The sequence below is a fragment of the Pteronotus mesoamericanus genome, unplaced genomic scaffold, assembly GCF_021234165.1.
Source record: "Pteronotus mesoamericanus isolate MK-2021 breed Mesoamerican mustached bat unplaced genomic scaffold, CSHL_Meso_final contig_29, whole genome shotgun sequence".
NCBI lineage: Eukaryota > Metazoa > Chordata > Mammalia > Chiroptera > Mormoopidae > Pteronotus > Pteronotus mesoamericanus.
In genome coordinates this window covers 6,090,613-6,103,092 of record NW_026555123.1, presented here as the reverse complement: position 1 = coordinate 6,103,092, position 12,480 = coordinate 6,090,613, and positions in this window count along the sequence as shown.

Here is a 12,480-nt window from a genome sequence, read left to right as displayed (position 1 = left end):
GCTGCCGACAGAACCAGTGAACTGGAAAGCGAGCCAGGAAGTCGCGTGGGAGGCCCAGAGGGGGAAAGGCTGGAGAGGAGACACGTCGTGCCCGGCGGAGAGGCACCGGGGCCCCCGCTCCGGGGCCCAGGCCTGCATCCGCCCTCAGGGACGGGCACGGGGCAGGGGGCGGTGGTAGTAGCAACAGGACCGGCCACACATGAGCCGTTGTCAACCCGCACAACTGCAGGGCTTCGCCTCTGTGAGTCCCGCCTTCGTGCTAACCAGCCACTCCCGCAGTTAGTTACCACCTTCTCCAGAAAGGAAGCCTCTGACTGAGGGGCAGGTTCTGGGGGAGCCGAAGTGACGGAGCTCCCCTGACGCATTTCGGAGGCTGTGCCCGAGGGGTGACAGCCGTTCCCTGTCCCTGAGTCAGGCCCTGGGACTCAGGGGGAGCCCAGTCAGGTGGCCGCTGGGCGGAGGCCGAAGGGCCCAGCAGACCGCTCTGCTGCACGTGGGTGGCGGCAGGGCCGCCGGTGCGGCCGCCCCGGTTCCTCAGGGGACACAGCTGGGCAGCGGCCGCGCCAGGGGCTGGAGGAGGGGAGCCGCTGGTGGGCCGCTCGGGAGCAGCTCCGGGAACCCCGGGCTCAGCATCGCGGGGACGGGGCGGCCGTGGTGCCAGGCACGAGGGCCCGTGGCCCCGGGACTGGATCCGGCCGCTCACTGGCTCCTCTCCACCCGGCGGGCGGTGAGGCCCGGCGCACGGGGCGGCGGGGCTCCCATCGCCCGGGGAAGGCGAGCCGAGCCGGCGCTTTGCTCAGGGCGGCTGTTTACTGTGGCTTCTTCTCTCCGTCAGGTGCACACAGCACAGCCAGGGATGGGGCGCCCACCTGACCTAGTCCCCGCGAGGGCCGCGCGTGTCAGCACAGGTCCCGCTCGGCTCTGCTTGGTGCGCAGGTCAAACCCTCCCCGTGAAAGGCGGGGCCCAAACTGAAGAGAAGCTGGAGGAGAAGCAGGGCCCGCGCACGGTCTAGGCAGAAACCCCCCGCCCTGCTTTCCGCTGCATTGTCGGGCGAACCGCACCCCGAGTAGCGGGACGGCCGCTTCACTCAGGGCGCTTCCGTTGCGCGTGTCCCAGCGCTTTCGGCGGGTGGGGCGATGAGGAAGATCCGGCGTTTCAACCATTTCGCTCCTGTGCCCCCCGGAACAGTCCAGGCCGAAAACGCCACCAGAAGCGAGTGTCTGTACCAACTGCAAAGAAAATGCTCTTCATCGCGAGAGAATTTGGGAGCCTTGGGGACGGGACATGGACTAAATGAGACCTTGCTGTTTTTCGGTTTTGACCAAACAGTTTATTTTAGATCTAAACATCCCCCTGCTGTACTGTGAGCCTACAATCTTTGTATATTTTAACTAGAAAGAGAAACTAACCCGCAATAAAGAAGGTAAACACATTGGCTTCATGGAGTCTGATTTTCTAAGGAAAAGAACAGGCGAACTATAAAAAAGCAGGAAAAGGCAAAGCCCGAAACACGGGCGGCTCCCACAGCGCCCCCCGCCCCCGGCCCTGTGGGTGCGGGAAAGCCCTCGCTCGTGGGTCGAGCGCGAGGCGGGGGCCCCCGCGCCCCCCCGCCCCCCGCCGGGCTGCTGTCCCGTGGCCCAGCGGCCTCCGAGGCCAAGAGTGGACCGGCGATTGGGCCCGCTGACCCGTGGCGCCACGTGGATGGTAGCAGCAACGTCCCCATCGCCGGGGTCCACGTGCACCCCCATCTCACCTCCAGGACAAGGCCCGGAGGTGGGCGGGCACCCTCGTTACCTGTCCTGCCTACAGGTGAGGTGACCCGGGAACGCCCGCGCCCGCCACCGTCCCTGGTGCCGCCCCGCCCCGCCCCGCCGCGGGGGGCCGCGCTCGCAGGCCGTCCGGCCCAGGCGTGCACGGCTCCCCGGTCACCCCCGTCCCCGGGGGGGCCGTGTGTGGCGGAACCCGTTCGGGCAGCCACCAGAAGCACGTTTCTGAAACCTGATGGAAATTTTGCAGAGTGATGGCATCGCTGTTAAAAATGAGTCATTTTTTTAAAGGGGGCTCATGTTGGGCTTTTGTGATTTCACTTGTCACCAGAGTAAAAATCCCGTTTCCCCAAGCCCCAGGGAGAGCGGCTGGGAGTGTTTCCAAAGCTGCCGGCCCCCCAGGGCCACGAGGAGCCAGTCCAGACGCTGAGACGCCCCACTCAGCGCTGGAGAAGGACCCCAACCCCCGCCCCGGGCTGTCTCAGCAGGGGGTCATGGTCAGAGGCACCTGCCCCCCAAGAAGACACAGGCCCGGGGGAGTGGGGGGTGCAGAGCTCAGGGCAGGCCCCGCCTCAGCTCTCAGGAGGTTCCAGAACTTTCCCCTGCGGCAGGTCCCTAAAATCAGGAAGGAACTGTGCGTCTGCGGTTTGCAGGGCCTCTGGGGACCCTGAGCAAGGCCAGCTGATGCCTCTGCTGTCCCTGGGGGAGGGAACTGTCAGGGGACAGGCCCCACATCCTCCAGACAAGGGCGGTCACTGGGGATCTGTCCCGTGGGCCCCTGTGGTCCCCAAATTCCTGTCCCATGGACACAGTGCTGAGTCCCCACTTGCAACACAGGACACCGTGTGCTCCCGGGAGGAGGGCGGGGCCTGGGAGGGGGCCCGGGCTCAGCGTGAAGCGGGGGCGGGGCGGGGCGGGGGGACCTCCAGCCCTCAGCCCTCAGGATGCGGGAGGCGAACCCCTCAAGTCACCCCACCAGGTGTGTTGCTGTCTGTGGGAGAAAGACCAGGAGGCCCGGGCAGGGCCCAGGGTGCGGCCAGCACCGGGCTCCCTGGGAGGCCCAGGGTAGGCAGGGTGACGACGCCGTCGCTGGTGGGGGACACTCTGACCTCGGCCGCCCTGCTGAGAAGACGCTGCACAAACACCACCTGTTCGAGACAAGCCCTTGGGCCCTTGGGCCCCGGGCAGGTCTGCAGGCCCCTCAGGCCGGTGCTGTGCTGCCCCCTGGCGTTCGTTTCCTTTTATTTTATTTTTTTAAAAAAGGCAGCCCTGGCTGGGGTGCCTCCGGGGGTTGAGCACCAGCCTGCAAACTGAAAGGTCGCCGGTTCGGTTCCCAGTCAGGGCACAGGCCTGGGTTGCGGGCCAGGCCCCCAGACGGGGATGTGTGTGAGAGGCACCCACACACGATGTTTCTCTCCTTCTTTTTCTCCCTCCCTTCCCCTCTGTCTAAAAAGAAAACAATCTTTTTTTAAAAAAGTCTAGCCCCCCGCTTCCTGCCATCCTGGTCCTCCCCGCCCTCGGTCCCAGAAGAAGCGCCCCAGGACCCGCATAGCCACCGCGCGAAGGAGCCACAGACACACTAAATAAAAGGCAGGGCCTTCGCCTCGCACAGTGACCGGAGCCTGGACCACACCCAGCCCGCGGCGGCCCTGGGGGGTTCACAGGCCCACAGCCCAGAGCCGCGCGGGCACCGCCAGGGCCTGTTCGGGGAGCAGGTATTTCCCCGCCTGCGGGAAGCCACCAGGCCCCCGAAGTTCCTGACTCAGGCTGAGCCCCCCGGCAGCAGCGGTTCACAGCTGGTCCTGGACCCCCAGGGCCTCTGAAGACCCAGGGCTGAGACAGGCCCCACCGGCCCCACGGACCCCGCTGCCTGGCCGGGTCTGAGGGCCGCCGGGTGTGACCGGCCTGGGAGGGGGGACTGAGGGACATCCAGCCTGAGGGCAGCCGCGGGCCAACACGCCCCTGCAGCAGCTCAGGGTCGGGGGCCCGCAACGGCCTCCGAGGGCAAAAGTGGACTCGGGGGGCTGGGGCCCGTGCTGTCTGCCCCCAACCCCGCCGGAGCCCGCTGGGCCTGCCCAGCTGCGCCCCCCGCCCCCCGCCAGCCCCGCTCGCACTTGGGTCCACGTCTCCCTCCGCTCACACAGCCCCCCAGCCCCCCGCGACCCCAGCCGGCATCGGGGCAGGAGCGAGGGCCAGGGACAAGGGGCCTTTTCTGAAACACACCCCCCGCCACCCGCCCCAGGACAAAGCCGTTCACCTACCACTGTCTGCCGGCCCTACTGGGGGCTCAGAGGAGACCCCGCAGACTTGCACAGTGACCGACCCTCCGGAAGGTGGGGGGTGGAGACGCCGCTCCACCGCCGCTGCCCGAGGCCCACATTACCTCCTCGGTCCGCGGCCGCTTCTCTAGCACGGTGGGAAAGCGTCTGAGAAGGGCAAGGCCCCCAGGAACCCGGCTACGGGGAGGGCCCAGCAGGTGTCCTGCTGGAGGGAAGACATGCAAGGCAGTTCCCAGCAGCTCGGGAGGCTGTTCCGTGCCCAGGAGGAGGAAGGAAAAGCCGCCCACACGAAGCAACGAAGCAACGAAGCAACGTCTCCACACAATTCCACGGGCCTGGGAATGGACATGGGGGGACCCCTCGGGGGGCCAGGCATCCGGCAGCCATCGGACGTCTCGGCCGCAGCCGGACAGACTGGAAGGCAACGGGCAAAGTGCAGGGAAAGTATTTCCAACCCGGAAACGTGCACTCAGCCAGAGGACAGGCACACGAAGAATTCACACACAACCAGACTCCCAAGGAACTGGAAACAGTAACTAGGCACCCTCTCTTGGGACATTCCCGAAGATTCGCTCCAGCGAGAGAGGGGAAGGGAAAACATGTTAAAAGGTAAACTGAGGCATATTAAAAATATCAAGAGACTATTTGAACAAAAATCAATTCCACTCCGGCAGCACCAGCCGGAAGTCATCGGGACTCTCCGCGGACAGGAGACGGGGACAGACGCACGCGGGGAAGGCGCTGGGCCGTAGCCGCGGGCTGCGGTGGGTCGCTGGCCTTCAGAGCTTGGCTTTCCCGAGCTCGAAGCGCTTCGGGCTTAGATTTGGGTTTGTGCGCCCGAGCCACAGGCCTGGGGGCCCCGCGGGCCAGGGGCCTCCTTGTCTCACTAAACCGCGCAGGACCCAGGCAGGAGGTGAAGCCGCGGGGTGGAGGGAGCTGGTGGGAGGGGAGCTCCATGCAGACTCTGGGCACAAGCTGGCCCGCCCACAGCAAGAGGACAGAAAAGACATGATACATTTAGTGACTTGGAAAACACCTTTGGCGTTTGACAAATCTGATGATGTGTGTGGAACATCTGTGATCAACGTGTAAAAAACCAGAGCCCTGGGGAGAGCGAGGCCGCTGACTCCCGGACCCCCACGTGCCCCGCAGGACAGGGAGAGATCTCGCCCGCACCGAGCGCGGCAGGGAGAAACATCGCCCACAAAACGGGGCGATGATGGGGACCGCGCGGGGAGTGGAGCAGCAGGGGCAGACCTCGGCCGCCGCGCAGCCGGAGTCTGGGCGGATGGACGGTGAGGCGGGGCTGAGGCGCTGCCCGAGGCGCAGCGGGGGGGCAGGCCTACCCGGCCCGTGGGAAGAGCTGAGGCCGGACCCGGGCGTCGCTTTTCTGGAATTAGCGTTTGTCGAAGGCTCAGCGGGGGCCGCCTCTCCGGCAGGTTCCCCGCGGCGCCGGGAGCGGCGGGGGAGGGGACGTCTCTCGGAGCGCCCCGCGTGCTCTGACCGGCGCCCTCTGTCGTCACATGATCAAAATGCGCAGGACTTTCTGCCCCAGGCACGAGGCGCTGAAAATGGCCGCTCCTGGGAGGACGAAGGGGAGGACAGGGCAGGGAGCGTGGACCACGTTGCAATCTTGTACACAGAAGGCTTTTTTAGGCCAATTTCTCAGTCTTCTATTTTTAACAAGACGCCTCTGTGATTCTGCATGCGTGTAAATTAGAACTGGTTCAGCAAAAGCTGGGGGCCAGGAGCTTCAACACCGCGCCCGGCCCCCGGGGCAGGGAGGGACGGGACCGCAGCCGCTCTTTGGCCCCCTCTGCTGGTGAGTGGTGGGCATGCGCCGGGAGGAGAGTCCACGTCTTGGCTGGACCCTCAGGTGAGCCAACAACTTCTTTAGTGTCCTTTGCACTAAAAATCCCCTCCAGCCCTGAGTCTATTCTCCATTCACCAGCAACGCTGGACAAGGGCTCGGACTGCGTGAAAGGTGGGAAGACCAGCCGGCCCCACGACGCGCCTGGAGGACGGACGGTCAGCGCTTCCGCAGACTCCGTTTCCCGTCACCTGAGCTAAGCCCGCTCACTTTCAACGTCCATTATTTTCTTTTAAAATGACTGGCACCGGATTTTTTAAAGTGAATTCCACAGAATCTGTTACAAAACTTTTTTTTAAAGATTTTATTTATTCTTAAAGAGGGAAGGGAAGGAGAAAGAGAGGGACGGAAACATCCGTGTGTGGCCGCCTCTCGCGCACCCCCTGCTGGGGACCCGGCCCACACCCCAGGCCTGTGCCCCGACTGGGGATCAAACCGGCGACCCTCCGGTTCGCAGGCAGCGCTCCGTCCACGGAGCCACCCCAGCCGGGGCAGGTAATACCCTTTCCTCACTGCACCGCGGTGGCCCAGCACTTCCACCACGCGGGCCCCCCCAGAGGAGAGCCAGGGCCCCCAGCACGGCCCCTGCAGCGACGTCCCCAGAGCTAAAGCGGGGACACTCGGACAGGCGGGCGGTTCGCTGCTCCAGCGACTTCCGAGCCCTGCGAGAGCTTCTACAACAGGTGACGCCTGACCATTCCGCCAGGGGCTCCGGCCTCTCTTCCCGCAGTGTGTCACGTTAAGAGATGACAACAGCCAAGGACAATAGCTGTCCAGTGTGAATGAATCAAAATTATACCTGTTTTTCTATCTAATATGCATAATGTATATTTTTTGGTGTGTCCCAGAATTTTAGTAATCCGTCTATGTGCCACGAGATGAAAAGGTTGAAAATCGCTGGTTTATGCTACAGCATCTTGCTCAGCAATTGAAAAGAAGAAACTGGTGTGTTTGCAAGTGTTAACATGGGTGTGTGTCCAGAAATACCACAGAGGAGCAGCGTACCGTGCAGAGCCGTACAGCACGACGCACGTGTTTCTCTAAATGCCGGACGCCTCTCCACCTACGATGAGGTCGGCACACGGACAGCATCAGCGGCCGCGGACCCCACGCTAACGGCGCAGCTGCCAGGAGCGGGGAGCCAACGGGCCCGTTCGCAGGCGCAGACTCGCTCAGGACCGGAGTGGTTCCCAGCCCGCGTGGAGGCCTCGCCGCTCCATCGCCATGCAACCCCCCTCCTCCCACGGGCCCCTGCCCCGCGCCCTCCCGCAACTTCCTCTCTGGTCGAATGAAGCCGCACAAATACACACGCAGACTCTTCTTTTGCACTTTCTAAAATAGGATCAGACTGTGCATAATACTCTCCAATTGTCTCTTTACTTAATATTATTTCAAAGATACGTTTTCAGATACTATATAGACACAGTTCATTCCTTCCAACAGCTTCACTTTGCTCCATAGCAGGGATGGGCCCTAATTTATTCAAAATCCTTGTATTTACAAACAGTTCAGTTGTTTCTACCAACTTTTTGCACCAGGCTTCTCCCACAGACAGACCCCACCCAGGCAAGGCAAGACGGCTGAGCCTGGGCCGATGAGACAGTGTGGAGCGGGGGCCTCACAGCCAGGTGACTCTGGGTCTCTGGCTGGACCCCATCCCTCACCGAGCAAGTCCGGGCAGTGCCGTCCGCACTCGCCGCCCTGGCCCGCGCAGCCGGCAGGGGCTGAGCGGGTTCTGCCGGCAAGCGCAGCGTCGGTCCCTCCCACGCACTGGGGCTCCCTGAACCCTCTGAACCACCCTGCGAGGGACCCAATTTGCCCTCTGAACAGCGAAGGACCCTGGCTCTGTGGGGTGAAGGGCGCAGCCCAGTCGCCCACCAAGGCTCCTGCCCGCGTCTGTTCGGCAGACATGAGCGGGGCTGCCCTTCTGCAGGTCGTTTCCTTCTGGAATCTGCCCCCACTTCTGTCCCGGGTCTCCCCAGCCAGAGATGGTAGCGGCCTTGCCGCTCCTGCCCCGGCCGCGCGCGGGCTGCTGGCGGCGGAGCCCCAGGTCAGGCCCACCCCGGGGCTCGCTGGCTGCCCTCTGCCCTCCGCCCGACCTCCCTTGTCTGCGTGCCTTCTAGGGCGTCTCAAGTTCAACGCCCGAGGCCCCGCTCTGCTACCCCCGCAAAGCACACTCCCCCGGCGTGCGCCGCCTCGAGGGAGGGACGACACAAGCCAGGCCGCGCGGACCCTCCCTCTTGACTGACCGGTCCTGCGGGCTCCGCCGCCCCACTCGCAACTGCCCCCCATTCCCGTTTACCCCCGTGCAGGCTGCTCTGCACACAGTGGCCACGGCGACCTTCCGGAGGCACCTGCACCTGCTCGGCCCCCATGGCCCTCGGTCCCGCTCTCCGCCGCCACCGCAGCCACCGCCACACATCCCAGAGCAGCGCCAGGACCGGGCCCAGGGCAGGATCCCCCACCCGCCTCCCCGGGCACCCCGCTTCCCTGGGGGACAGGCCCTGCCCCCAGAATCTGTGTCCTGGAACCGGCACCATGGCTGATATGGATGAGATTTGTCGCAAATACTTGAGCCAACGAATGGCACAAAATGTTTAAGTAAATGTACTTTGTGGGTGCCTCTGCCCTAGACTTTCCCTGGGTGAAGCTCTTCTAACCTCCTTTTGACCACTTTCGGGAATCACTACAAAAAAAGAAAAAAAAAAACCACAACGCCTCTCCCGGTTCTCCACACAGCGTGACCTCCCCTGGCCCGACCCAGGGGTCCCCGGGGCCACCGTCTGTCCCCGCTCTCCCCACGGCACTGGCCGTCGGGGCGGCGGCGTCACGGGAAGGCTCGTGTGGCCGCGGGGTGGGAACAGGGGTGCGACCGCCGGAGGCGCCCTGCGGGCTCCCCCACACTCCCGCACGGCGCCTGCGAAGGGCCCCCGCGCCGCCTGAGCAGTGTCTCCTGTGACTCGGGCCGCCCCGCACGCGTCCGCAGAACGTGAGCGCGCCAGAAACTCGACCCCGAGAGAGAAGCTCGTCCACTTTGGAAGAGGATACAAACAAAACCTAAATAAAGGACAATGCAAAAAACCACACCGGATGTTCCTAATACGGAACACGCACCTGCTCTCGAAAGGAACACGGAGCGAGAGGTGGCGACACAGAGAAGACCCGACTGGGAGCCGGGGACCCGGGGACTCGGGAGCCCACAGCTGCCCCCGGGGAGGGGCCTGGCGCAGCCCTTCCTGGGGCAGGAGTTGGGCCCGCGCCAGGGCATTGGGCAGGCTGACCGGTGCGCGCACCCTGCCCCGCGCATGGACGTGGGGGGCGGGGCCGTAGCCAAGGAACTGGCTTGATGTTTTCAGGGTAACTCGGAGTGGAAGACAAGTCTTAATCCTTCCCAGAAGGAGCAACCCGAACCCAAATGGGGCTCAAGATTTTAAAATAACACTCCACACGTTTTTCCTAAGTTGCTTTGCAATATTACACCACCTGAGGGCGCCACAGATTCAAAGGTGTTTCCACCATGCTTTCTGCTGAAACAGCAAGTTCCTCGAACGTGTTCCATGCCCGTTTCCTGAGCGTGGCCCTGTTTCGTGGATAAGGGGCCGCGGTGAGGGGGCGCAGGGAAGCGCAGGCGGCCTCTGCGTGGTGAGCGGGCCTGGTGGCGGGGCGGGCCCTGCCAAGACAGCCGGTCCTGCCTGGACGCGGTTCTGCGAGGCGGCCCAGCCTCCTGAGGGCCTGCGCGCTTTCACAGTGAAAGGATAGGATGGATGCTCCGGGCGCTGGCGTGTCCCCGGGCACGGCGAGTGCAGTTTTCCCCGAGACACGGGGCGACCCTCCTGCTCCGCTGGCCACACGACCTGTCTGTGTGTCCTGCTCTGTAAACAGCTCCTAAGGCAGGAGGTGGGGAGTAAACCTGCGCTTCCAAGACCAGCCTGTCTGTCCTCTGCGCCCGGCCGTGGCCCCCGCGGCCACGAGCTCCCCGTCCCCTGTGGTTCCCAGGCTCCCGGCTGAGCCACCACAACACCGCCGATACAACCGCGGAGACCACGGCACCGGTGAGACGACCGGAAGAACCACCACGGACACTTGAAACAGGGTCGCAATGGGCCCTGCGAAAGCCAGACCTGCTCGTTGCAGCTTCCCTGCACTGGAAGGAACCCGCCTTCCAGGCCGCGGCACAGCGGGCGCTCCGGGGAGCCCCAAGGCCGTTCGGTGAAGAAACCACAGAAGTGACGTTTCCCGGTGACTTACAGACTCAGCGGCAGACGTGAAGCCCAAGGTCACGGCTCGCCCTCAGGACTGCGCTCGTCTCCCCGACGGAGGAACCTCAGGCGCGGCTGCTGGTTTGTGCGTTTGTGCCCGGCCTCGGTGCCCACTGACCTTGGTACTCGGAAACCTGACTGGGCTCATCAGCGGCCCGGTCACATGCAGAGGCCTCGCGGAAGTGGCCTGAGGTTTCCGTGCGACAGCAGGAGCCCCCCGCGAAGGGCGCGAGCAAACCAAGACGCCACAGCACCCGGCACGGCGGCAGCGGCGGCGTCACCGTGGCGGCCCAGCACCCGTCTCAGGGCGAGCAGCTGAGCGGAGGAGCCATCCCCCTCACCCCGGCTCTCAGCCCCCCGCCTCTGATCGCCGCCGGCCTCGCGGCTGCAGACAGGCCTAGCGACAGGTCTGAAAATGCGGAGCCCACCACTGAGGTCCGCTCGCCGAGTACGAATGGCCGTGCAAGTTCAATGACTGCACCTCAGGAAACGGGCAGGCCTCCCACGATCAAGATCAAAGCCAAGCAGAGATGAGCACAGCCCCGCTCGGCTCACGCCAAGGTCCCAGCCGGACGCCTCGGGCCGCAGAGGGCGTTCCGAGCGGCACCTGACACGCGCGGCCCGCGTGACGTGCAGCCAGAGCAACACGGTGCCAGCAGCGAGGCGTGAGCTGAAACGGGCGGCCGTGCGCCCAGGACGTCCGTCGGGGCCTCCCTCCGCGTCCTTCCATGCTCACGGGACGACACGCAGGAAGCAGACCGGGAGCGGCCGCGCACCTGGGTCAGGGCCTCAGGGACGTGGCCCAGGCTCCCCACCCAGCTGTGACCCCCCGCCCCGCGCCCACACTGCACGGCATCCCTTTAAAACGGCCGTGCCCTGACACTCTCCAGACCCCCGTGCAAACTAGAAAGGGACCCCCACGAGGCTACACACCACACCAAGCGCTGGGACACAGCCACCGTGGACAGGCCACAGGAGTGTCCCTCCAGCACACACACAACCACCGACACACGCGAGATGACCGTCAGTCACTGAACCCGCTTAGGTCTCTACAAAACACACCCCACGTAAGGGTGAATGGAATCAGTTTACAGGTCAATTAAATGCCGGTGAGTGGCCAGCAGCACGTCCCTAGGTAAAGAGAAACACGCCACAGAACAGTCAAAGTCGGCAGTCCCTGAATCGGTCGCTACGCCCGCACCACCAACGCACGCTCCGGGCCTGTGGCCCCTCACGCCCCAGTCGCAGGCTAAAGCCGCCCTGCCCGCAGCAAGGAAGCTGCCACGCGTGCCCACCCCTGCGGCCCTCGCAGGCTCTCAGGGACTGCGGTGGCCGCAACGCCCGCCGCTGCGCCCCACGGCCAGGCAGCCGCGGCGAGGTAGCCTGCAGAGCGCACCTGTCCCGGAGGAAGGCACCGTGCCCAGCTCTCAGCGAGCGGTGCCCCGTCGCTGAGGAGCCCCGGCAACACACCCCCACCTACAGGAGCCAAGGTGAACCCCGCACCTTAAAGGTAAGTGGTCACAGGCGTGGGCCGTTTCCACTGCAGGTACCTCAAGTCCAACAAAAACACATTTTAACAAAACATCTGTACAAAGTCTGTGAGCAGGACTATAGAACCTGAGGTTAAGCTTAATTACCTGGGGGTGGGGGTGCAGGTCGGGGGGCGGGTCCAAAAACAAGCAGTTTAGGACGTGTTCCTAAGTCAGAACTGTTCAGGGAACCATACGCCATGTCTACGAACAGTAAACAAGTGCTGTCCAAAGGCACTGAAGTGCCTGTTCTGGTGCCAGGCCCTTCAACACCCAACTTAATTATTAATACAAACCTGATGGTATTAAATCAATCTGATTATTTAATAGAAATATATTTATGAAAAAAATCATTCTGCTCCTTAACTTAGCATAAAACAAACACGATGCAATCTCTGAAGTGCCGCTGTGAGCCGTGCGCCGCAGAGCTCGCTCGCACGCCAGGGCAGCGCGAGGGGGCGGATGGGTCTCGGGGGCGACGGGCCCGTTCCCAGGTCCACGTTTATCCGCTTACCTGCTTTGAACGCACAGCTTATGTCGCCTTACGCCCAACGAAGTGCTCTGTGGAAGACGGACAGCTGCACAGAAGAGCACAGCCAGAGCCACCTTTTCCCTCCACAGCCCGGCCGCGTCCGTGTGCAGCATTTCCACACTGGACCCACAGCGTGACTGGTTCCTTTCAGACAGCACGGTCCGAATTAAAACCATGCTGGGCCTGAACGGTTCCATGCCCTCCCCCACCCGGACCAGCGCCCTCATTTCACACGGAGAGGGAA